Below are 25,653 nucleotides of genomic sequence, written 5' to 3' on the forward strand. Positions count from 1 at the left end.
CACTTAAAACCATGACTTTGTGTTCAAGCAGCAGTTAGCCACCCCATAATTAATCCACCAAATGTTGATTTAAGATTTGACAGAAATTAAACCCAGGTAGTGGTGAAATTTCTAAATGGTATAAATGAGGAAAGGCCTATACACCGTCTATTGAATATGCATTCCTGTAACATGAATTCAGTGGCAAGTATGGTAAAAAAAAACCTGTACATTACGAACGTGCTGGGTGTCGGAGCACATTATTTTCACCTTTCTTTTACAGTACATAACAAAGCTAATATTTCACAATGTTTGTGCCTAAGATGCGCCTTTATCCTCCAGTCGGCTTTACCCAAATGCTATGCCAAGTATGGCCTTGAAGTCTCTTATGCAAAGAATTGCCCTAAGTGATTTGTCCCATTTTTAGATCTAGCCTATTTTTTCAAACTACCTGTTGTTAAATTACCGGGGCTGATATCTCGTCCATTGTTTATCATTGATGGGATTTATTATGACTTTGATTTGCTAGCTTCTTATTTGATTACTTGCCTTGTCCATCTTGTATTTGTCTCCCACAGAGCATAGCCTTTTTAGGTCTCGGCTAGCGAAGGCTGCGCTTGCGCAGTCTCGCTCGCGAGATATAATGACTTGGAGAAGAGGGGCTTGAACCCGCCCCTCTTCTCCATTGGCTGGCCTCTTGAATGCTGGCCAGCCATTGAAGAAGAGGTCCGTCACTCCGAACAGACCCCGTCCTTTTTGGATTCGGGGGCGTGTTTTTTGCTACTTTTCTAATTATCTCCTCCAGCCAATGGCAAGAGGAGAGAAAAGAAAAACACGCCCGAATCCGGAACTGCCGCTGCCTTTCTCCGAGGCATTTCTGCTTCGCCTCGGAGAAAGGCGGTGGTGTGCTCGTCCTCTCCCCCTGCTCTATATATAAACTTGCACTAATGAGCGCGCGTTTACCACCAACATCTGGGCAGCGCTGCGGCGATTAGCTGGAGGTATGCGGCAAGCACGCATGGGGGTATGTAAAGCGGGATGCAGCGTGGTTGGTCCAGACGGCGGACTTCCCGCCTCGCCTAGCGCAGCGCTTTTCTCTTCAAGGCGCGCGTGGCAGTTCAGTTTATTTGTAGCGGCTTGAAGGTCGGTGCAGTCCTGTTCCAAGCAGCGCCTCTTTTCTAGTGAGGGCCACAGGTGGCGATGATGGCTCCCAGCCTGGGCAAGCATGGCGGTCTCAGTTGGCTGCAGAGCTCTCGCTCCAGGTAGAACAAAACCTTCGCCAAACAACCTCGGTTTGTTTAGGGCATGTGTGAAGCTGCTATTGTTGGTCCCTCTGGGCTTCCTTCCGGCATTTACCACAAAAACGCAAGAATATCAGCCAATAATGCCTAGATAAAGGGAGTACATGCAGTGCCCTCTGGGGTGGCCAGGCTGTGAAACATGGCCGCACCGCCTCATTAGGGCCCCCCTTTGCTTGAAGAGGGGTTGTTTCTTTACAGAACAGCAGAGCACCGGGGGACTTGATTACCCTGTTCTGGTGGGTCTGGTCGAGATCCCCTCAAGACTTCCCAGGGGCTCTTCACTGTCAGAGCAGGGAGACCCGCTGTGCCTCTAAGGGGTAGACCTTCTTCCTGGCTGTGTTGTAGGACACACTCTTGAAGAGAGTGAATGGTTATGCTACGGAAAAGGTTCCCTGATGATCTGGGATAGTTGTTCAATAAGGCAGTACAGTTTTTCATTTAAAAAAAAAACTTAAAAACAAACTTTTTTAAAAAGGCGCGAGTTAATGTGTGAATACGTGTGGCATGACAATCATAGCTTTCCGATTACTGGGAGCGTGCCCACCAAGTTCGCTCAGAGCAGACTACCCCAAATTACTGCTGTGCTGATATCGGGTGCGATGCATGTACTCAACCAACGCTCTACCTGCATTTCCACACAAGTAGAAAGCACTGCCAACCGGAAGAGGAGGCGGGGCATACCTGCCAAACTTCTCCTGCCAGAGGAAGCTTTATTCGGGTTTCAAAACACTCGTTAGCACACTGATGACCTCAGAGGAAATGACATCACAGGCCTTTGGCTCTCCAGCTTGGTTGACGCTATACAATCCATACTTTGGCCTGACAGTGACACTACAGTAAAACACAAGGCACAGTGTGGAAACCAGATCAGAGGAAATGATTGTGTGGCTTCTGACTCCGGTGACACCATTGTTTTTTTTTTTTTTTTGTTTTTTTTTTACAGAGTTTTATATAGCACGAACTTGACCCGAATCTGGTATAAAAACGCTTTACATAGCACCAGTTGCATTACATGAGGACACATTCATTTTTGTTAGGCACGGGAGGATTAAGTGATTTGCCCAGAATCACAGGATGTTCAGCGTCGTTACCGAGACTCGAACCCAGTTCCCCAGATTCGAGGCCAGCTCCTCTCCCCATGTTATTAATGACACAGACGAGTGACCTTTGATCACTGTGTCCCTCCTTCATAACTCTGTCAGTCAGTCTCGAGTTATGCATTTGTAAACACAGCGCAGCCTTCTGAGGTTTACTGGTAATTCTCCTCTTGCAGGGAGCTGGAATTTACCTAGCAAAATCCACCGTTTCCGCACCAAGATGGATGCAGCATTGCCAACTAGGAGTAGCCTGGGGTTATTTCTTTTTCAAGTTAAAACACAACTGTTTCCCCTTTGCCATGGGATGGGGGGGGGGGGGGGCGGTTGAAGGGGTCCCCATTGCATAATAATTAACAGTGGCACCAGGGTGCACTCCGCAGCGGGCTTGTTTGGGGCTTCTTTCGGCAGGAGGTGGGTCTAGTTGCCACGACAGGCCATGCTCCTCTGGGCTTGCGCTGTTCCTCCCAACACACCCCTTGCGCTGTGGCTGGCTGCAGTGATTCCAGGATTTCTGCCGTCTGGAGCTTTTCAGCGTTCCGAGAGGGAAAACGACAACAGGAGGATTTGACGGTGGCCAGGCTTGTTTTTTGGGAAGTTTGGAGAAAGTTTCTGTCCCGGAATCTTGCGCCTGGACGGACCACGGAAGGGAGAATGCGGCCGACTAGGATTTGGGGGTGAGTACCGGGATCCGCCGCTGGTGTCATTTAACCAAAAAGACTCGGATTATAGGATGTTTTAAAGGCTGAACCGGGGAGTCCCTCTACCCTTTAAACGTATTTTAGAAATCTCTGTTTAGTAAATAACAGCCCTTTACATTGTCCCTCCGCTGGCTAAGAGGGTTGGAAGAACTTCAAACAAACAAATCTGAGCATTTGGCGTTAAATGGTCTGTAAAGCTTGCGTGATCTGTCTTCACCAAAATGCATCACGATCTGCAACAAAATAATCACGTAACCCCTCCCCCCACACTCTGGGATTTTTGTATTCGAACTTTGCTTTTTTGTTAATTGCGTACCGCCTTCATCATAGGGAGTCGCAAGGTTTTCTTTGGTTGTACTATTTGTTGCCATATTTTTGCAGTCGGTGTTCGTAGTGCTATTTTGAATGCTGTGTTAGTTATTGACTGTCTGTCGCCTATAATACAGAAACAGTGTTTCACTCACCCCCTAATGTCTGTGTGTGTGTGGCTGTGTGTATGTGACTCTGTGTATTTGTGTGGCTCTGTGTGTGTGTGTGGGAGGCTCTATGTGTGTGTATGTGTGTGCCTCTGTGTGTGTGGCTCTGTGTGGGTGGCTTTTTGTAGGTGGCAATGCCAATAGCTCTAATTTAAACAATGTCGAGACCATTGCATTGTAAATGCTTGTTACTTGTGTCCTTTCATGCACACTTTTAGGGAACTAAGGTTCCTTTTTGCCGAGGCACTTCATGAGAGTGTATGTGTTTATCAGCTGTCTCCCTCATATGCTTTTCTCCCACTTCTGTGCTCCGTGTTTCTCCCCTCTCCACCACCCAGCTTCTGTTCTGTTCCTCTCCATGCACCTTTTTGTATTTTTATTTAATTCCGTTACCTTTTTAAATGGGCTCACTCCAGCGGTAGGAGTTTGTTTTATCATCAAACTACCATCTCTTTATTTATTTGCATGATTAATTAAAATCTTTGCATTCATAAATTACAAACTACAATTAAAACTTCCCTAAAAGCCTATGCTGTCACAAAACCACAGTCCATTATCAAGCGCTTATAATAAAGTGCTACAAAAGATATGTTCAATTAAAATTGTAGTAAAGTGCATTTTGACCAGTAAAACAGAATTCAGCCATAAAGGGTATTATATGTAAGTCAAATCTTTTCCTGAAACTTAAAGAACCTTTACGAGGCTGATGTTCAAATGGATATTGGCAGGCTTCAACCCCGCCATGATGGCCTTTCCGCACCTTGAGATTGTTAAGAAAAAACTACGCAAAAGCTGCTTGCATCCTCTATAGAGCACGGGACACAGACATACAACAACCACAAGGGTTTCTTTTCCAGTGTTGCAAAGTCTGCAGGTAGTGCCATGTGCTATATATAGATATTTTGAGGCATTTATGAAAGTGCATTGCAGGAGCTGGACTTTGTTTCTGATTGATTCTTTGTGGTATATCAGGTTTCCTCTTCCGTCAATCCAAAAGTCTGTGTACGTATACCAATCAATCAATCAATATAGTCTTATTTCGATGATCATAATCATTAAAGACAAAATACAAAAAGTGACTGAGGGAATTCATAATGTATAAAAATACATCCTATTAAAAACATAGTTAAAAGCTGATAAAAAGGTGCAAGTAAAATGCATAGGCAATAATACACAATATACAAATATTTACACAACTATTGGCAGATGCTTTTTTTCCCCTCTTTGATGCAAAAAAACAAAACATACACCTGGTTTGGGTATCATTGACAACCACCCATATTGGGAGTGAAATTACAATGCCAATCCACTGAGGATAGCGTCATAAGTTGGGACTGACAAGAATTAGAGTACCCTCATCGTAGTTGCTCAGATGCCCCACATCCAGCTCAAAAATTTAGCTACAGCAATTACTATAGGCTCATGCGTGTTAGTCTTCAAGATCCGTAGCGCCTCAGTGCCGGACCTTGTGCCCAGATTCAAGCATATTGGTTTCAACCATTTATTTCTTGGTAACTTGTAAGCTGGACATACAAATAAAATGTGTGCTAACCTTTTAATATGAGCTGGACATGTATTACATTTATCATCCGTCAAGGAATGCCATCTACTTGTAAATGATTTTATTGGGAGGGAACCCACCCTAAATTGATGAAACAACTTCCTATCACTTGGTTCAGTGATAAAATCCCAATAACATTCAAACTCAGTATCTTGTTTAAACTCCAAGAATGCCCCGGACAAAGTATGCCCCAGAGTAGATGAAAGCTGGTTGGTCTTAACCATGTTCCAATACGCTGCCTTAAAATCTTTTTTCGAAGGGAATGTGCCAATTGCTGGATCTTCCCACAGGTTGCTCAACCCCATATTGGTCAATGAACTTTTTATATTACATAACCAGGTGATCTTACATGAACGGTCTGCCCCGCGAACATCAGATAACATTTTGTAGTTGATAGCCCTGATGTAACTAGATACTGCTGTTATTGGATCTGCATGACTTATGTGCCACGTCTGGAGGGAAGGGGGGGGAATCTTATAGGTGGGGGAGGACGGGATTGAGTTGGTATTATTCTATATATGTTCCACTATTGTTATTGACTCACATCTGTGCAGATAGAAGTGTCCAGCTCTACTATTGGATCTGCTATGGGTTATGATGGACTAACGATTTGTAACAATATATATTGCAGCAGTCCGGACATACATAGCATACTAAAAATGTGACCTTACCTTACTGCTGAGTTAATGCTTGTGGAACCTTATATCTTGTATATGGTAGATGCTACTCTTGTTAAAATGAATACAAATAAATAAACGCCTCTGTATAAGCAGACAACTCAGGGGTTGACCAAAGCCTTTTCCAGAATGCTAACGGTCTGAAGCGTGCTATGTCCTCTATAGTATGGCAGCCAAAAGCTAAGTAAGGAAGCTAAAGCAGTGTTGACTGCGGGAGGTCTGTTATAGCTCTCACATATTTGTTTTGAGCTGTAGTCAAGGGTGATAAATCATCAAAACCCCAAAGTTCAGCACCATAGAGTATAGCAGTACTGATCTTGGCATTATAGATCTTTAGTGCGGGGCTTATTGGCTTAGTCTGTGAAAGACTTAGTTCTTTTGTAAGTACACCAGCTAGCTGGGCATGTTTTAGAGCCAATAAATCAATATGTGGCTTCCACTGTAATTCCATACCCAAAGTTATCCTCAACTATGTAAAAACATCAGTCTGTTCTAAAAGGATGTTGTTCATGAAGACTCTCCCTTTAATGGCTTTGTGTTTGTGGAGGACCATAAACTTGGTCTTCTCCACATTAACCACAAGCTCATGATCACAGCAGAACTCCTCAAATCTAGTTAGGGCAGATTGCAACCCCTTTTATGTCTTAGAAATTATCAAGGTATCGTTTGCGAACATGAGAAAGGGTATCTTCGTGCTGGCTAATGTGGGGGCATCTGTTGAGTGGGTAGAGTAGTATTGAACAACCCTATTAATAAAGAGAATAGGGTAGGTGCCAAAACGCACTCTTGACGTACACCCTTAGAAACAGGGAACCTGCCCGTGACATTCCCCTGCGAGCCCCAGCGAACCTGTGCATAATTAGAATCATGAAGTTTAACTAAGATTGCCAATATTTCCAATGGCATCCCCATTTCCGCAAAAGCACTCCACATTTTGTTGCGAGGGACCAAATCCAAGGCGGATTTGAGATCAATAAAAGCCGCAAAAATTGTACCCCCTCCAATGATGACAACCCGCCAATAGATTAACATAAACCTAAAAACCTGATCATTGGTGCCAGTGTGTAGGTGGAACCCTTCCTGGAGCGTTGTCAAGATGTCATTCTCTACTATCCAGGACTGGACTCTGCACAACACTAACCTGGCAATAATCTTTTGGATAGAGTCTATGAGGCTTATCGGCCTATAGTTGCCTGGTAGGGAATGAGCCCCCATTTTATAAATCGGGAGGATTTCCACACCCCTCCATGTAACGGGGATGGGGGCGCCACTGGCTATTGCATTGGCAAGTATCTGAATATAGGTTACCCAATTTCCTTTATCATGCAAAAACAAATCAACCGGTATACAGTCCAGACCTGGGGCCCTACCTCTCAGGATTGATTTAAGTACAGATTCAACCTCTGAACTATCAAAATGCAGTATGGTTTCTGTGATTGGGAGCTGGAATTGTTCTTTACTATTAAGAGTGGCAGCAAACTGGGTCTCATAATGTGAGGCCCACAGCTCAGCGGCTACATGATTGACTGGTGTTTGGATGGAATCACCACTTCTCCATTTGACGAACTGCCAAAATGTTTCCATATTTTTCCCTTTGCTGGCTAGAAGTAAATCTTGCCAGCGTTTTTCGTCCCAGTCCTTCTTTGCCTGTTGTTGAATTTTTTTGTACCTTACCCTTGCTACTTTAATTTCACCCATTACTTTTGATGGCCCTGTTTTTCTTTCTGTGCCCCCGTGATCTGTGCCCCGATTTTCCTTCTGTGCCCCGTGATCTGTGCTCCGTTTTTCCTTCTGTGCCCCCGTGGTTCTGTGCCCATTGCCCCCGTGCCATCCACCGCTCCCGTTGCTGCATCCCCTGAGGCCCGCCCCCCCTCACTGTCCATTCGCTGCCCCTACCCCCCAGCTGCTCCTCCCTCCTCCCCATATATGGCGGCCGCTGCGCGAAGGTGCACCTAAGGCAAGCCCGTCTGCGCCCCTCCGTTCCTGGACCGCAGCCAGCGGCAGGACCCCTGGCCCCCGCGAACGCCACGACGCCTGACTTTTCTACGACTCCAGCACCCTCCACGCACTCAACGCCGGACGATCCCGCACCTGCTGCCTGGCAGCCCCAAAGTGCACCCAAGACGGTTCTCCTGCCGGAACTGCAGCTTCACCAGCATCCGGCCTGCCAACCCACCTACCAAAGAACCCAACCACCTCAGATGCATCCTTCTCCACACATGCCGTAGAATTCTGGGACCAACTGGACTCCAACACCCCAGACGTCGCCTTCCTGACGGAGACCTGGCTGAACCCCTCCTCGGCACCCGACATCGCCATAGCCATCCCGGAAGGCTATAAAATCACCCGCAGAGACCGCACCAGTGGAGTAGGAGGAGGAATCGCCATCGTCTACAGGAACTCTCTCAAAGTCTCTACCAACACCGACGACACCCTCAGCACTGCCGAACACCTGCACTTCCAGATCCACACCGATCCCAACACCACCCTCAGAGGAACCCTCGTCTACAGACCCCCCGGACCACAAGCACAGTTCAGCGACTCCATCCCCCACCTCGTCAGCCCACACGCCCTCGTCTCCATGAACTACATCCTCCTCGGGGACCTGAACTTCCATCTCGACGACACCAACTCCTCCACCCTGATCGACAACATCGCCAACCTCGGACTCAGACAACTCGCCACTACACCCACCCACTCCGCCGGCCACACGCTTGACCCCATCTTCTCCGCAAGCTCCCACGTCTCCTATAACCATACCACCGATCTCCACTGGACCGATCGCCGCTGCATCCCCTTCACCTTCCGGAAACCCACCACGCACCACCGCACCCAACAGATGCCGCGCCGCTGCTGGAGCAAAGTCACCGAAGACCAGCTTTCCACCTCCACCTCCACCTCCCTCACCCGGAACCCACCCACAGATCCAACCGACCCCGACACAGCTGCTCGCAACCTCAAACTGGATCAACGACATCGCCAACACCCTTGCCCCCCCCTCAAGAAGCCCTCCAACACCCATACTAGCAAGAAAGCCAGCTGGTTCACCGAAGACCTCCAGGCCTCCAAGCGAAGCTGCCGAAAACTCGAAAAAACCTGTATCCGTGAACGAACACCGGAACGCTACACCGGCCACAAGAACGCCACCGGCAGACACCACCACCTCATCAGATCTGCCAAAAGGACCTCCTTCAAAGACCGCCTAGACAACAACGCACACAACAACAAAGAGCTCTTCAACATCGTGAAGGAACTCTCCAACCACAGCTCTAACACCAATGACATCCCAACTTCATAAGACCTGTGCGACTCGCTGGCCACCTTCTTCCATCGCAAGATCGCAGACATCCACGACCGCTTCAACACCGTCACCACCCCGGCAACCACTGAGACCCCCGCTCCCACGACCACCACCTACACCAACCACCTGATCTCCTGAACCAACATCAACGACGACGACACCATCAAGATCATGAACACCGTCCACTCCGGATCCCCGGAAGACCCCTGCCCACACCACATCTTCAACAAAGTCAGCAGCACCATCGCACCCCATCTCCGGAAAACCATCAACATCTTCTTCGAGACAGCGACCTTCCCGGAGAGCTGGAAGCACGCGGAGATCAACGCGGACCGCAAGGACCTCAAGAACTTCCGATCCATCACCCTGCTCTAGTTCCCGGCGAAGATCATCGAAAAGGCTGTCAACAAACAACTGACCAGCTTCCTCGAGGAGAACAGCATCCTGGACCCGTTCCAGTCCGGGTTCCGCAGCAACCACAGCACCGAAACTGCCCTCATCGCTGCCACCGATGACATCAGGTCCCTGCTAGACAACGGAGAAACCGTGGCCCTCATCCTCCTGGACCTGTCAGCCGCTTTCGACACGGTCTGCCACCACACACTACGAACACGCCTCTACGACGCCCCTTCCTCTCCAGCAGAACACAGAGCGTCCGCTTCCACCACCCCCCCCCCACCCCCCCACCCCCACCTTCCGCTCCGAGGCCACCGAGATAATCTGCGGTGTACCCCAAGGCTCATCCCAACGTTGTTAAACGTCTACATGGCACCACTCGCCCACATCGCACGACGGCACAACCTCAAAATCATCTCCTACGCCGACGACACCCAGCTGATCCTCTCCCTCACCAAGGACCCCCACACCGCCAAAACCAACATCCACGAAGGACTGAAGGCCGTCGCCGACAAGATAACGACCAGCCGGCTGAAGCTGATCTCGGACAAGACGGAGGTCCTCATACTCAAATCCACCCCCTTGGCCTGGGACGACTCCTGGTGGCCGACTGCACTAGGAACACCTCCAACACCCACCGACCACACACGCAACCTGGGGGTCATCCTCGACTCTACCCTCTCCATGACGAAGCAGGGCAACGCCATCTCCTCCTCCTGCTTCAACACCCTCCGCATGCTTCGCAGGATCTTCAAGTGGCTCCCCACCGAAACAAGAAGGACGGTCACCCAGGCCCTCGTCAGCAGTATACTGGACTACGGAAACGCACTCTACGCAGGAGTCCCGGCCAAACTCCTGAAACGGCTTCAACGCATCCTGAACGCCTCCGCACGCCTGATCCCCGACATCCCTCGCCGCGACATCCCTCGCCGCAGCCACATCACACCCCACCTGAGAGACCTACACTGACTCCCTGTCTACAAGAGGGTAACCTTCAAACTCCTCACCCACGCACACAAGGCACTCCACAACACCGGACCAACATACCTCAACAGCCGACCTCGGCCTCTACACCCCCACTCGCCAGCTCCGCTTTGCAGACCGTGCCCTCGCCACCGTCCCCCGCACCCGAAGAGTGACCGCCGGCGGCAGATCGTTCTCCCACCTCGCTGCCAAGACATAGAACACCCTCCCCATCCGCCTGCGGCAGACCAAAGACCTTCTGACCTTCAGAAGACTTCTCAAGACCTGGCTCTTTGAACAGTAGCAGCTTCACCCCTCATCCTCCCCCTCTCCCCCCCCCCCCCCCCCCCCCATTGCCTTGAGACCCTCACGGGTATGTAGTGCGCTTTACAAATGCCATGATTGATTGATTGATTGAGATAGGGACTTCTAAGCATCTCTACAGGATTTATTAAACCACGATGCTGCCCTGGGGCGAGATTTCTTGTTTGGCTTTTGGGTTTTAATAAAAAAGTTCTTGAGTTCAGAGAACATATCATTATGGACCTGCGAAATGATAGAATTGATGTCCTCCTGTGAATCACAGTTTTGGAGGGTCGCTAGGGTGCAAACGACCGCACCCTTCATCTGTTCCATAGCCCTATCATTGTCAATAATCATGGCCCATCTAACTCTCCTCATATTATTAGTAAGCATGACATCTGCTGTTACCTTCTCAACTAGATGGGATATTCCACTGTGCATCCTCCTCTACACTAAGATCACCATTATCTAGATCTAAGGGCTCAAAGGAACAACTAAAATCCCCAACAATTATCAAATTACAATGTCCCCTGTTACTTTCTAAAAATGATCGAGAAGGGTGACTGTGTTAGATTCTTTACCACCCGGCAACCCTCTTGCATATACATTGATCATTATATCAGGTACGTTTGCTAGACGAAGCCGTATAACCATAATATCCGGACTATCAATTAATACTTCCTCCACCTTGTAGCCTGCTTGTTGTCTAACCCAAATGGTAAGTCCACCTAAAGGACGACCTCGCTGTCCCGATTTTCCCCCCACCCCCCGTGCTGCTTTTGAAAAGTTGAGAACCCCAGGATGGTAAATTTGGTCCAATGACCATGTCTCCTGAAAAGCCCAAATATCATGGTCTTCAATAAATGCTGACCATTCTATTCATGCTGTTTTTGAGGATAGTCCCGCTATGTTCCAGGAGACAATTGACAGATTTGACTTTTGGTGCCCTTGAATCGTAGCACTAGAGGTTACCGGGGTATAAAGTGGATGAGCTTTGGCCGACACTTCCGAACCTAGGGTACAAATGGGCATAGACAGATTAGTGTATACTTTTTCGCCTGGTCTTGGCTTTCGGTCCTTAACTGCCAGGCTCCTCTTTTATTTATTCTTTTGGGATGGATCGCAACTTTAGTTTTTGCCAAATTCATTTAAAATCTATTGGACCTGGTAAATTCATCTAATTTATTAATCACTTTTGTTTTGCTTAGTATAATCAAATCATCCACATTCAATGGATAAGACAGTCATTTTTCTACCCGTTTCGGCAGATGCGCGTTAACAAGATCCGATATATAAAGTTTAAATAGCAAGGGAGCCAAGACTCCGCCTTGTTTGAGCCCTACATTAGTGCGGATTTTTCGTGAATAAAAAAACTACCTTCACCTAATGTTATCCTTGTCAGAGTATAAAAGTTCTATTGCCCTTAGCAATTTCACAGGGATGGACCATGAGTACAATGTTATCCACAATAGACTTCTGGGGACAGAGTCAAAAGCTGCCTTAAAGTCAACAAAACAAATCTAGAGGAGTCTGTGAATGGAGAGCTCAGACCATAAGCACAGAGATTGCAAGCAAATTCGAGATGCAGCCTTGTTCATGTTGGAGTTCTGTGTGTTTCATAGATATTAACCCCATTTCTTCAACCAAGGATTTCAAATCTTTCAAAAGCATTCCTGAAAATTATTTTGCTTCCACATCTAAGGTCGATATCAGACGATAAGTGCTTGGCTGATTCTTCTTCCCTCCCTTACAAATGGGGTGTAATATTGAACCCCTCCAGGAATCTGGGGCTTTTTCTTTCTGAAGGACTTTTCTGAAGAGAGGGGCTAATTTATCTGCCCAGGACTTAGGGGGCTTTTTGAAAACTCCTTGCCGAATGCTTGGCCCCGGAGCACAGCTTGTGAATGCTCAATAAGTTTCTGTACCTGACTGCTGATCACTTTTGTCGTTGCCAAAGGACCAGCTTCTAGCTCATTCTCATCCCCTCATTCTATCTTTTGCACAGGAGTGTGACTTCCCTGTTTATCCACAGGGTTTGCATGGATATTTAGAGGCCTAAATTCCTCCTCCTTTTTTATTCCCTGGCTGCTGTCTATTTGTTGTTTGTCCTCCTCAACTGCTTTCATTCACAAGCAACTGATGCCTTTGAAGTATTATATGGTCTTCTTGTTGGGTCAGGATGTTGTGTTTTTCCTCTGCCCTATCCTGCAGGATGGGGGTATCCAAAGATATTGAAGTAGACGCCTCACTCACTTATCGTGACATGCTTCATCATTGGCGCCTATCCACCTCTTCAACTGCGTAGTGAATTGTTAGGTACTTGATCCAGCCTTGCTCGCTGATATTCGTGTTATTTGAGCTTAGCAGTCTGCATTCCCTCTGGTTTACCATCTGCCAGAATTTTGCCAAATACAGCATAATGTTCTGTGCGGGCGGGATACATATATCACCTCTGTGTTCCATGGGTCCCAAATTTTGGACCATTTGTGGGGGCAACCTTGAGCTACGTAGACTGTCTTTTCCTTGTACATGCACCAATCGAGGTCTTTTTTCCAGTCTACAATCGTGGGTGCATGTGCTATATTTCTTTTGGCTACCATAAGCCCCAGTGTAACCCATTGTGTTGCGTAAGTGTTGAGGTCAGTGGGCTCCCAGATGTTTAGGAGGCATCTACGAGCCTCTGGGCGGATAGCGACTATCAGGGCTTCACTGATAACCTTATGTACCTCACGCCAGTAGTATTGGATATGGTCGCAGTCCCAGAGTATATGGATAAAAGTGCCTAGCTGAGTGCACCCCACACTAAGGGCTTTTTTTTTTTTTTTTTTTGATAAACTTTATTGTGCAAAAGAGCATCATTACAAATATGGGCCTACAACCACCAGGGCCGGCCGCTAGTATATGCATGTCAATTGCGTGACATCACGAAGCAGCGACTGATCCCCAGAAGCTCAGCAGGGTTACAGGCGATGTTCTCGGCAACTCAGAAGCTAGGCAGGATACAAATATTTTAAATTTTAAAAGAGAAGAACAAACAAAGAAACAATAAAACAAAACTCAAACACTAAGGGCTTTTAATGCGAAATTATTTCTGTGGAATCTGTTATTGACCAAGTAGGTGGAATTTTTCTTTCAGTTTTTGAGCCAACTAGTTTTTTTCCCCAGAGTTGTGTAAAATATGTATTTTTTTCCTCGATGTTTAACGAGTCAAGAAGGCTAAGTTTCACATAAAGCTACGCATGCAAACATCGATATCACATAAATGTCATGCTTTGACTGTAAATGCTTGCTGGCTGGCAGATGAGAGATGATAAAGTACTTCAGGAGGCCTTCATTGTGCTTGCCTGGACACACATGCCGTTCTTTCCAATTCTGAACTGATGTCCTCAAAAGCTATGGTAGGGCTTGCTGATCTCAGTGGGTGAGTAGTTTATATGCACTTTCTTTATGTGAAGAAGCAGATGGATGATTTTGCAGCTCTACATCACATATATTTCCATATCATGGGCCATATCCCCTTCCTATGAGTGTATGTACTTATATTTAGTACTTGCACCAAGTTTTGTGACCGTTCATTGTAGCAGGGTTATTCCTTTTTTGTGTTTTTTTTTGTCTGCAGATATGATTTTCAGTGCATGTTTTTTTTGTTTTGCATCTTTATCCTTCACTTCTGGTGTGCGCACCCAATGGAGTAATTGTGTGAGGCGATTCTTGCCTTTTTCTCACTAGATGCCAGTCTGCCTGTAGCTCCTTTCACGGGCACAGTTTGCCTTCATAATTTAGGCTGCGCAGAGTAGGTAAGGGTCTCCCCACATTCCAGTGAGCAAATCTGGGGTTGTGAGGCCAGGTGGGAAGTCTGTGTTTTCTGTCGATGGGTGTCAGTGGTAAGAAGAAAAGGAGGTAGGGTGTGCTTTGCACTTAATAATTTGCCTGTACTCTAATAATGTAAGATTGGTAATGAGTTTATGCTGTTTTAATGGTTGTGCCCTCTAAGGAAGCCATAATATTACCTGCAATTCTGTAGGGGAGAAGTATTGTTCAATGATTATTTCGGTGACCGCTATTAATTGAAAAAGTCTTGAAGCGTGGTGACCACACATATCTAAAGTCATTCTTATCAGTGTTTCTAGGGAACCCTAAGTATATTGTTCAAACCACAGTATAGGCTCCAAAGAAATTGGATTTAAAGTCAGTGAAGCTGGGTTTTGGTGGGGTCTCTTAGAAAAATGTGCCAGTTGCTTGCCCTTTATTAGTTCATGACTATTTTCACTGATCAAAAGTAGCTCTCACTAGAGAGAAGGTTGGAACCCCCTGGTCTAACCACCATCCCACATCCATCCAAGCATCTAATGTAATAGAGATGGGTTCTGCGTACCACAAGCCTTTCCTCAGACTCGAGGCCTTCAGTCTCTGAAGAGCTCTGCAGTGAAGTGGGCCCGGAAATATGGCCTGGATTGATGATGCTAGAAAACCAATTACCCTTGCTAGATCCCTTAGAGTCACCATCTTCTTCACCAAGGCAAACTTCACTCCTTATCTTTTTTGTGAGGAATGAACAACTGAAATAGTTGAGTGTCCATCTGCAACCCTTAAAACCCCAGGTTTTGTTTTGGAATCCTGATAGACTTCTCCACATTTACGATAACATCTAAGCTCTCCACTAGTTCTCTTGTCCGCACAAGGTGCTTCAGCAGTTCTTCCCTGTCCTGAGACATCATCCGTATGTCATCTAAATAAATGATTAAACTGACACTCCTCTCCCTCAAGAAACCTATTACTAGACGCAACATCTTGGTGAAACACCTTGGAGCGGAGGACAGACCAAAAGAAAGACAGCGAAACTGATACAGGATACCTCTCCACCTAAAGCGTAGTTATGTCTGGGAAGCCATTTCCATAGGTATTGTGAAATAAGCTTCTTTCAAATCCAACTTTACCAGCCAATGCCTTTCCTGCAAGATCTCTCGCAAAAGATGGCTCCCCTCCATCTTGAAATGGCTGTATACAAAGAATTTGTTTAAATTCTTCAGATTTATTACGGGACGCCTTCATTTGTCTTTTTTTCCGACAAAGAAACCGTACTCCCAAAACCATCTTCCAGCTCTACAACTCTTGTAATTTCTCCTTTGTTTAGCATTTGGGAAACCTCTGAGTAATGCCATTTGTTCCAAGTCCAAAACCAGCTCTCTTGGCTGGATTTTTAAAAAAAAGGAATTTTCCAAAAATCTAATTAACTTGTTAGATTTGCCCAGTTGTGACTAAAGAACTGAAGGCTTCCACCGACCTGTAAAATGGGAAGAACCAAATGAGCTGCTCAGACTCACCTTGTCCTCCTGAGCTTTGAGATCTGGACTTGACTCCATGGGATAGGGAATGGGATAGGGAATCTCTCCCTCTTTGCAGAAAAAAACCCATGTTGAAACGAAAGTTCCTTCCATAACCTCTTGGCTCTTGAGAGTAATAGAAGGACTTTTAAACTCCACAGCCAGCAGTTAGATCCCTCCTGTCACTCCTTTAAAACAGACTGGAGCCGAAAACACGCTACTCATCTGAGCCTTTCTAAAAGCTGTGAAGGTGGAGTCGTATTTGCCTAAGGACTTTACAAAACTCTCTCCAAAAAGTCACCCAATTTGGCTTGCCTACGTGCCCCCTGTTTGCTAAATCTGCCAATCTGGGGTTCATTCTCATAAGGACAACCTTCCTTCTCCACTGTTAAACCTGCTTTAGCATTCCCTAACATACATAAAGCATGTTGACTCCATCCTCTTAAGAGTTCCACATCAACTCTCGAGGATCTGGACATCATTTTCGAGGCAAACGATTCCGACTCCGACGACCACATCACTCCAGGTCAACGAGTGAGTACAATTGCCCCACCCTACCCGAGAAAAAGAAGGCACTGGTCAAGACTTCATCTGCAGGCCCCACTCGCGACCGAAACAAAGTTTCAGAAGCCCCGCCCTCTGGCTTAGCTCCGAAGACAAAAGAAAAACCTTTTGGCAGCTCGGGACCGAGCAAGCCGCGTATCAGTGCTCCCCAGACACCGTCTGCACCAAAGCCGGGGGCTCATCCTACTCCCGCAATTCCCAAAAAGCCATCGCACCGAACACCTTGGCACCGAAGGAACAAAAGGCCTCGGATCCGAAACCAAAACATTTGGAACCGAAGAAGATTTCCCACTCGACACCGAAGCCGAAGGATCCAAAAAACCCTTCAAAGGCTCAAGAGCAGAAATCGAAACCTCGCTCGGAACTGAAAAAATCTGCACCGAAAGCGGTTGCTGAAGAGGAAGAACTTTTTCGGCCGGATCCCATCGATCCGAAACAGAAAACTCTCCAAGTGGACCCCAAGACAGGCCATGTTGTCAGCGTTTCACACAAGAAGAGGAAATTGGACACCCCACACATCCCTGATGTGCCTGTAAAGAAAAGAGACTGTGCCACTTCACCTTTAAGACCTTCTTCTCCTGTTCTTCCTACTAAGCCTTTCTCTCCTCCAAAGTCTCCCATACTTCTTCCATACTCACCATCACCACAGGATGATGATGATTTAGGGGGTGGGGGAGGGAATAATGACCCTTTCACTGACCCTGATGACAACACAGGTGTACCACAGGACACATGGGATGACTATGATGACCCAGTAGATCCTCCAGACCTTCCTGATCCTGATGCATACCCAACAAACCGATTCTCCCCCAGATGACAATATTGGCTATAGTCAGCTCATTGATAGGGCTGCCCAGTAAAATGGTGTTCAAATGCATTCGGACCCCACAGAGGAAGACTTCCTACTAGATACGTTGGCACAGTCACATAAGACAGTACAAACGTTACCCATGTTAAAAGGTGTCATTAAGCATGCCCCAGAGATATTCAACGACCCTGTAGGGGCTAGAGTTCTGAATCCTAAAATTGATAAAAAATATAAACCTGCCCCAAACATACATCAATGGTCAACTTCCCTTAGATTCTCTACTAGTGACCAACGCTAGAAAGAGTGCCAACTCACAGACCATCGGAGATGTTCCACCTGCAGACAATGGGTCTAATTTATTAGACACTTCGGGCACGCGAGTTGCTGCCAAGGCAGCTAATTACTGGAGGATAGCCACTGCGCAGGCATTACTTGACAGGTAAGGTGGGGCTCATTACGACGAGCTTGAATCCCTAATGCATCATTTGCCTGATCAATACAAAAACAAAGCCAATGCTTTGATTCAAGATGGCAAATTAATAACAAATGCATCAATTAAATGTGCCCTCAATGCAGCAGATACCGCATCTACATCCATCAACACTAGTGTGTTACTAAGAAGACATTCCTGGCTGCGCATTTCTGGTTTCAAACAGGAGGTACAAACAACTATCCTCAATAAGCCGTTCAATCAGGAACAACTTTTCGGTCCAGCTGTATATACAGCTTTAGAAAAAATGAAAAAGGACACAGACTGCTAAATCCATGGGAGCATTATAGTCTCCATCCACACGAGGTTCCTTTTGACGCTCCTTCTATAGAGGAGCATCCAAAACATCAGTACAGACACTGTTGCTTCCTCCAATAAAAACAATACACAAACATCCCCCAATAAGGGATATTTTAGAGGTGGGTACAGAGGAAATAACAACAAGGGTAGAGGCCAAGGTAACACCACACTCGCGCCTCTCCCACTAATAAATAGTGACTTCCCTCCACTCCCTCCAGACCATTCCACTCCGGTCGGAAGAAGACTCTCACAGTTCCTACCTGTATGGAATTCCATCACTACAGACAAGTGGGTAAGACAAATTATCCAGTATGGTTACTGCCTGGAACTTACTGCAACTCCCCCCAACATACCACCCAAGCAGCGTCCGATGTCCACGGAACAGGAAGTTCTCTCACTGCTTCAGAAGCATGCCATAGAACCAGTCCCCATACAGAATCAAGGGACAGGAGTATTCTCCCTGTATTTCCTAATCCCCAAAAAGGACTGTACTCTATGGCCAATATTGGACCTCAGATCCCTCAATCTCTACATACAGTCAGATCATTTTCACATGCTCACTCTTCAACAGGTCCTTCCACTGCTTCAACAAGGCGACTTCCTTGCCACACTAGATCTCAAGGACGCCTACTTCCATATTCCCATACATCCTGCTCACAGGAAATATCTAAGGTTCACAGTGGTCGGCCAACACTATCAATTCAAAGTACTCCCATTTGGGGTGACCACAGCACCCAGGGTATTCACAAAGTGCCTTGCAGTAGTAGCAGCGCACTTGCGAAGGCAGCAAATCCATGTATTTCCATACCTGGACGACTGGCTGATAAAAGCCAAGTCACACAACCAGTGTGTTCGCCATACTTATCAAACCATGCAACTGCTACACAACTTGGGGTTTACAGTGAACTATACCAAGTCACACCTTCAGCCCTACTACCTACATCAGTATCTAGGAGCCACAATAGACACTTCCAAAGCCCTAGCATACCCCAATCCACCCAGGATAGCCACTCACCAAGTTTCAACCCCAACACTCTCTTCCAGCACCAGTGTTTATGCAGCTCATAGGGATGATGGCCTCTTGCATTTTCATTGTTCCTCACGCAAGACTTCAGATGCGCCCTTTACAAGAATGCTTAGGACGTCAGTAGAACCATGCTCAAGGTCAACTTACAGATCTGGTGTTGGTGGACAGCCGCACTTATCGCTCTCTGCGGTGGTGGAACACACAAAATCTTTCCAGAGGGCGGCTGTTCGTGAGCCTGTTCCACAGATAGTGCTAACAGCAGACGCATCACTCACCGGCTGGGGAGTCCATCTCCTAAACCACACAATTCAGGGCAGGTGGACCACCCAACAAAAAGCGCTCCACATCAATCAACCAGAATTACTGGCAATATTTCTAGCGTTAAATTCATTCCAAACACATTTCCTCAACAAAACTGTCCTAGTCCGCACGGACAATATGACAGCCATGTATTACATACAGAAACATGGAGGAACACACTCTTTGCAGTTGTCTCACCTAGCGCAGAGAATATGGAGATGGGCCATTCCACAAAACATATCTTCTAGCGCAGGGGTCTTCAAACTGTGGGGCGCGACCCCCAGGGGGGCCGTGGAGTGATGCAAAGGGGGTCGCGCCTTCCCAGTCACACTTCTGCCCAGGCCCAAGGGCTTCAGCCCCCCCCCCCACACTTCCCCGTCCTGTGTCTCAGCCCGGGCTGCTGCAGTGAAACTTGAGCTGCTGGGGGCTCAGCTGGGCAGTGTCTGGATTCCTATCTCCAGCCCGTGTTTTTTCACAGGTCTTTAAAGACCATTTAACATGCCTTTGTAAACTGCTTACAGAGGCTTAGGTTTTTTTGCTGGTTCCAGTACCCCCTGGGTCCCCACTGTGCCTATTCCTTACATTTGGATTTTACATTCACTGCCGTAGTGTGAGAATGCATTTCATGGAAAGGAATACAAAGTTGGCTTCCTGGGGGCGCCGTGAGTGAAAGTTTATTGTGCTTTTGAAGCACCTGCTGCAGTGTTTCTTTCCCCGGCAATTACCAGGCCTCACATAAATGTCAAGATAACTTGTGTGATTAATTATCTTCCTGGAGAGAGATCAGAATGTTGTGTAGTTGAGGTTTTGACTTAGGTGATGTTAGTGCAGAGGGTTAATATGCCTGTGCAAAGAACGTGTACCAAGTAGATTACAGAGTGCGTATGATGTGAAGAGATCAGCAGGTTGCTGCTTTCAAAAGAGACATCCTTTTGTTACTTGCAATTTATAACTTAAAGTCCTAATAGAGAATAGTGAGCTATTAACTTTCATCCTAGAACAGCATGCACACTACAAAGAATACATTATTAGACCATTGATTAATGTTGCAAAAAGGGTTAATTTGGCTAGAAATCAATTCTTATTATTAAAGGAAACTCCCAACTATGCGGTTTCTTTTTCGACTCTGCGTTTGTGCTTCTCCACACCAAGCACTCTTGAACTAAACTGCCTACCAGTATGGATGACATGTGACTCCTATACTTTTAGTCCTTTGTCTTATGTAACATTTCCTATACACTGATTTACACACTTATGATTGATTGTCTCTGTGTAATGTGTGTGTGATGCAAAGTGCTCGGACACCCTACACTGGTATGAGTGGCACTATATAACTAATTCAATGCATCTGAGAGTGTGGGGTTATGGAGACTTGGTCACTGTTAAAGGGTGCTAGTGAGAGAATCCGTGGTGGGGGTGGTCATTGTGGGGGGCACCAACAAACATTGTCGCACAGGGCACCACCAGCACTAAAGCCGGCCCTGGGAAGTATGCACAGATAAGCGCTGAAAATACCGCTTTAGGTGACTGCTTTTTTTTGTACCGACTGGGCCACCAAAATAATCTGCTGGCAACCCTAACCATAGGACTGGAAGTTTGTTGCAGGATCAGCACATTATTTATTTCCTTCACCCTCGATCCCCGATTAATGCCGCAATAGTTTAACTTAGATATTAAAGTCTACGCCCCCGTCAATAACATGCTGAGTTACTTCATGGGTCTGGGAATGCACCCTGCATTCAGACAACTCATTCCTCATTCTCGCCCTTCATTGTCACGCTCACCCTGCACTCACAGTGATCACAATGCACTCACACTGATCACCATGCACTTGCACCATTCACCCGCTCACCCTGCACTCACAGTGATCACAATGCACTCACACCGATCACCATGCACTTGCACCATTCACCCGCTCACCTTGCACTCACAGTGATCACTCTGCACTCAAAATGCACTTGTCCTGCTCACACTATACCTCAACCTGCAGTCACACGAGCACACTACTCATCCTGCACTCATGTGACACTTCACTCACCTGTCCCCCTCACTACTCAATATGCAACTCACTCAAACAAGCCCATCAGTAATCATACATTCATTCATCCCCTTCTGAACTTGCATCCGCACCCAAAATGAGAGAGGACAGCAAGGGAGTGAGAGGATTTGATTGAAGAGGTCAGGGATGAGGAGAAATGTGAATTGCCGAAGAGAAGTGTGGACACGCAAGAAGTGAGTGTGATCCAAAGGTGAGGGCTTCTGTTAGAACAAAGGGGAGATGTGAAAGAGGAATGGGGGGACTGGAGAGGTGTAAGATACAAATAGACAAAAATTTGAATGAAGAGACGAGGTGAATGAAAAGTGCTGAGGGGCACGGGAGGTGACCGGGCCAGAGAGGCCATGAGATAAATGTGAGAGACTGTTAGAGATGAGGGCAGTGAAAGGACAGAATGTCAAGAGGTGATTAAAGGTGAAGTGAGAGGTTGAATGGGGAGAGTTCAGAAGTTGTAAAAAGGGGTGAAAGAAAATGACCTGCAAAGTGAGAGAGGGATCCGGGGTTAGGAGAGGAGAGAGGGATGGAAGGGAGGGGGTGAGAGGAAAGCTGCATGGGTAAAAGGCTTAACTCTACACAAAACCGCCAGGGTTTTAAGGGACCCCTGCTTCTTCCGGTCAGGGCCAGGTGAGCTTCTAATGTGGCAGCACGTATTGCTGCAGAGTGGAAGGCCCTTCACAAAGGTTGACTTGAAATCTTTCTGATGATAATTGCTGTATTTTGGTTATAAATGGGTACTGATTGGGTGAAATCTTTCCTCAGCGTTACTGTGTGTAACAAATATCAAAATAATGAAGCAATGCTATCCCAAAATACGCGGCATCACATAACCTTATTTACATTTTCATCCCACGCAATTTAGTCAACAGGTTTAGACATTTTTGTCAAGAGGGGGTCCTTACGCCTCAAAATGTTGACAGGGGGGTCTCGGCATCCAAAAGTTTGAAGACCTCTGTTCTAGCGGAACATCTGGCAGGAGTGAACAATCGGATTGCGAATCTGTTAAGTCGTCAAACTCAACATAGATAAACGAATGGGAACTTCATCCGAAAGTTCTTCAACCCTTTTTCCAAATGCGGGGCCAACCAGACAGAGATCTGTTCGCCACACACGCAAACGCAAAATGCCCAACCTTCACCGCCAGGTTCCCACACCCGTTGTCCAAGGGCAATGCGATATGAATGAACTGGTCAGGCAGATTTGCGTACGCTTAGATTTGCGTACGCTTTTCCGCCACTCCTGCTCATTCCGCTATTAGTACGCAAGCTCAAACAACAGTCTCTCAAGATGATCCTGGTTGCTCCCACATGGGCACGGCAACCATGGTTCACAACACTACTCGAACTCTCAGTAGTTCCACATCAAAAATGACGGCTCTCCACAAAGCTGCTCACGCAGAACCATGGAGACATAAGGCACCCAGATCCAGCACAACTGAATCTAGCGATCTGGCTCCTGAAATCCTAGAGTTCGGTTACCTCAACCTCCCACCCGACTGTATGAACATTATTAAAGAAGCCATATGCCCTACTACTAGAGCTTGCTATGCAGCTAAGTGGAAAAGATTTGTCCTTTACTGCAATAACCACAAAATTGACCAATTAGATGCTTCAATTCAAAACATTATTTGCTATTTGCTTCATCTACAAAGATGCAATCTGGCATATTCATCTATAAGATTACATCTGGCTGCCCTTGCTCCCTACCTTCAAAATAGACAACATTTGTCATTGTTTAGAGTACCCGCTATCAAGCTTTTATGGGAGGCCTTAAAAGCAAAATTCCACCCAGACTGCCACCCTCTCCAGTGTGGAACCTAAACAATGTTCTTACTAGACTCATGGGTCCCCCATTTGAGCCTTTACACAAATGCGAATTACAATTCCTTACATGGAAAGTAGCTCTCCTTGTCGCAATCACCTCTCTCAGAAGAGTAAGTGAGATCCAGGCTTTACCTATACAAGAACCATTTTTACAAATACATCGTAACAAAGTGGTTCTTATGACCAATCCAAGATTCCTTCCAAAGTAATCTCTGCTTTTCATCTTAATCAATCAGTAGAGTTACCAGTGTTTTTCCAAAACCCTGATTCGGTAGCAGAAAGAGCTTTTCACACGCTCGACGTCAAAAGAGCTTTACTTTATTACATAGACAGGACTAAAGCCTTTAGAAAGACAAAACAACTGTTTTTAGCTTTCTCTCCACCTCATAAATGCAACCCCATCTCCAAAGCTGGAATTGCCAGGTGGATAGTCAATTGCATTCAGATATGCTACCACAAAGCAAAACACACATTAACAATTCCCCCTAGAGCGCATTCAACACGCAAACTAGGGGCTTCCATGGCATTCTTAGGGAACATACCCTAGAAGACATTTGTAAGGCAGCGACATGGTCTACCACACACACCTTAACCAAATACTATTGTGTAGATGTGCTGGCAAAGCAAGAAGCTTCTGTAGGCAAGGCTATTCTTAAGACACTTTTTCAAACCACTGCAACTGATACAGGTGACCACCGCTAGGGGAGACACTGCTGTACAGTCTATGCACAGAGTGTGAATTCTGCAGCTCATATGCCTCGAACGGAAAATGCTCCTTACCAGCATGCATCTGTTCTCGGCATGTAGAGCTGCAGAGATTCACATGCCCACCCAGCACCCCGGAACCTCTATCTGTTTCAGTGTTATCTTACTTAGATAAATTCACATGGACAGCTTTTCTGTTTCTACAAACTCCATCATTTCCCATCATGGCGAAAAACAATCTGAGGATGGAGTCGATGCCCATGCGCACTATCGTCCAAGAGAGGAGTCACCTATCTCGTGACTACAAAAGACCTTTTCCAGGACAACATCAAGGTGCAAGCATCCGAGCCCATCACCAGATGGTGATCTATGCACAGAGTGTGAATCTCTGCAGCTCTACATGCCAAGAACAGATGCATACTAGTAAGTAGCATTTTCCTACTCATTTTGTTAAGATGCTTTGTCTTCTGAGAGACCGTACCTCTTTTTTTTTTTTTGGTAATTGGGGAAGCATCCTCAGAGTAAAAAAAAATCCTCTTCTGAAGGAAAGCCTCTCTTCCGATTAGATAAAGCGGTTTTCGCCGCTAACTTTATGAAGATCTCCATTCCTGCTCAAAAAGCCTTCTAAACGAATCCTCATTAAACTCAACAGGAGGCAAACATGGGGTGGGGACTAATTTGTCAGTCATCTTCCCTTTTTATTAACTAAATGTATTTCAACACCAAATATGTCCTTCTGTCTCCCATTTTTAGAGTTAAGGCTAAAAAAACGCAAGTGTCACACCAGCAGGGGGCCACTAAGTATACCGGTTAACTGAAATGCGTAGGTTATCATAGCAACAAGTTGGTGAAAGAGCATTCTTTAGAGAGAAATATGCCCACAACGTAAAATGGCTGCCAAGAAACTAAAGCACAGTCCCCTTTTTATTACCAATACGCTAAGCGCTTTGGTCAAAGGGTTGGGACTGAAGAGACGGCTAAAGTAATAATTGTAATTACCCCTGCTCTCAGCCAAGCCGTGCGGTCGGGCGCGCCTTATGTCAGCTGCACTCCAAAGTAAGTGATTGGATGTCCCTCGTACGAGCCGGCGATCTGGCACATCTCAGATCATCTGTGGCCAAAGGGTTAGATGGGATGTGCTCTTTATGTCAGTCAAGCCATCCGATCGGGCACGCCTCAGATCAACTGTGTTTTGCAATCTGACATGCCCTTCCCCATGCCGGGAGTTACTGCATGGCCGCCTGAAAGTAAACCGGAACAAGCGGTGAGTCACACCATTCGAAATTAGCATGGAAATTGGGGTAAATATAGATGATGCAAGAGCGTAAAAAGAAGGAAAAAACGTATATGTCCCTGTCATCATTATTTCTGAGTTTGTATGCTCCATTTTAAAATCCCTTAGTCTTTCCATCATTCATCTTTATTTCGTCCTGTTGGAATTAACGTATATATTAATGAGAATCAGTTGGAGCTCTGGACCTGTATACCACCCTTTGACACTTACTAC

General features: G+C 46.4%; 1 protein-coding gene across 1 annotated transcript in view; it reads left to right on the plus strand.

The window, feature by feature from the left end:
- The window catches only part of ACADL (acyl-CoA dehydrogenase long chain), a 650,248-nt gene that overhangs the window by 80,525 nt on the left and 544,070 nt on the right, over positions 1-25,653 (plus strand). The gene's annotated exons all lie outside the window — the stretch shown is intronic.

Source organism: Triturus cristatus, chromosome 3_2 (genome assembly GCF_964204655.1).
Source record: "Triturus cristatus chromosome 3_2, aTriCri1.1, whole genome shotgun sequence".
NCBI lineage: Eukaryota > Metazoa > Chordata > Amphibia > Caudata > Salamandridae > Triturus > Triturus cristatus.